The 2,010-nt window shown below is 57.0% G+C and overlaps 1 pseudogene; it reads right to left on the bottom strand.

Annotated features, from left to right (window-relative positions):
• Positions 1-415: 415 nt before the first annotated feature.
• LOC123177462 (protein STRICTOSIDINE SYNTHASE-LIKE 10-like) lies at positions 416-1,453 on the bottom strand (annotated as a pseudogene).
• Positions 1,454-2,010: the final 557 nt, after the last annotated feature.

The raw sequence follows: 2,010 nt of genomic DNA, 5'->3' as shown, positions 1-2,010 counted from the left end.
CAACCTTGGCGTGGACCTGGATGCAAACGCGGTTGCGTATTGTTTCTGGCGCCTGTCCTCGATCGCGGTGGTCCTGCCTGCCATCGCCGCGGGAGCCGTGGTCAATGCAGACACCCGGCCGTGTCACCGCTGGCCGACATGGTGATGGAGTCGTCGTCGATCATCTGGAGCATGGGCCTTGGACGTCGACGATACGCTGCTCTCCAACCTCCCTTGCTACTAGGCCCAGCACGGATACGGGTGAGCCCCATGCACAAGCACAAATTGTAGGATCAGTGCTCCCAACGGCGTGGCTGTGAGCGCCCACAGGGCGCATCTCGTTGTCGCCAAGACATTGTCATGCAGGCTGCTTTGTCACTGGCTGCACGGACCCACGGCGGGGAAAACAGAGGTGCTTGCCAACCTACCGTGGTACCCGGACAACGTGCGCCCCGACAGAGGCGACCAGGGATGGGTACTGGCCTGGGCGGGCTTGAACCGAGAAAAGAACGGGGAATAGAACGGTACCACGGCGAACTCCATGAGCGCCATCAGGGTCGTCGTCACCGGAGATGCCAAGAACGGCTTGGTGGCCGTGGCGCTGCGTGGGTTCAGCGACTCCATGGTGAGTGAGATAGTGGAGCGGAACGGATATATGTGGATCGGCTCCGTCGACACACCCTACGTCCGTCTCTTCAAGTTTGCATCTCTCTAGGGCATACCAGTAAGCGCCATCGGCAACTTGTCTGACATTAAAATGAAATAAAGAACAAATGGTTTGCTAATAAAAATATGGATTACAATAGTTTTCCTGATATAAAAAGAAAATGGATCATTATATTTAGTCGCAAGAATAATATGAAACTAAAAGCCATCCTACACATACTATCCTCTACTTCTCTCTACTTCCTTTTTACTACGCCGACATAAGGAAGCTCCACCGAACCCAAGTAGAGTTTGCCGTCATCTCTTTCCGTGATCTCGGTTGGCCTAACTTTCTTTGACCCTCTCATCTGCTCGACTATCTTCCCATGGGCCCCGACCCTGACAGCAAGAAGATGGCTATCACGGCCAAAGGGCAACTCATTCTTCTCACGGTGCAACGCCACCCAATAACCTCCTTTCATGTGGGCCTGACGTTATCTGGGTAGCCCGGCAGGTCGGCAAATGGCTCGGACTTGCCCGCGTCGACCCCTCTTATCCAGTGCCTCAGCAGCTTACATGGGCCGGTAGATGCGACCACGAGGTGCGTGCGGTCTGCGCTGAGCGAGACGCCGTTCGGGTATGTCATCCTAGGTTGGAGCACGGTGGCGTCCGATGTTCGTGGATCATACATCATGAGGCGGCCTGTGGAGTCCCCCGTCTTGGTGACCATCTCGTGTTCTGACCTGTCGTAGTTCATCGAGCTGTGGGTGAAGTAGACTTGACCGGTGACTTGATCGACGTCAACCCCGTTGGTGAAGCGCAGCGGCATGCCACACATGATCAGGACACGCTGGGTCAACAAACCCCGTGGGCTGCTGACAGAAGACCTGCTCCTCAAGATGACCATGCAGAAAGGCGTTGGAGACATCCATCTGATGAACTGGCCAGGCACGAGAGACCGCTAACTGTAAAACAGTGCGGATCGTCCTAGGCTTAACAATCGGAGCGAAAGTGTCGGTGAAGTCCACACCGGCGCGTTGCCGGAAAACACGAACAACCCAACGCGCCTTGTAGCAATCCAGAGTGTCGTCGGGACGAAGCTTGTGTTTGAAGACCCACTTCCCGGTGATCACGTTAGCGTGTCGGGGACGGGGAACAAGCTGCCAAGTCCGGTTCCGCTGCAAAGTGTCGAACTCCTCCTGCATGGCGGCCATCCAGAGAGGGTTGCGGAGAGTGGCCCGAACCGAGGACGGCAGCGGGGAAGGAGCGGACATCGAGGCGGTGCAGACGTAGTCATCCGCATAGCGGGAACTCGGGCGAAAAACCCCGGTGCGCGAACGGGTGACGGGCCCGGCCGTCGGAGCAGCCGCGGGTGGCGGTGAGGCC

The sequence above is a fragment of the Triticum aestivum genome, unplaced genomic scaffold (assembly GCF_018294505.1).
Source record: "Triticum aestivum cultivar Chinese Spring unplaced genomic scaffold, IWGSC CS RefSeq v2.1 scaffold297221, whole genome shotgun sequence".
Lineage (NCBI taxonomy): Eukaryota > Viridiplantae > Streptophyta > Magnoliopsida > Poales > Poaceae > Triticum > Triticum aestivum.
Note: the sequence above shows the minus strand (reverse complement) of the source record. Positions and strands in the feature narration are given on the sequence as shown.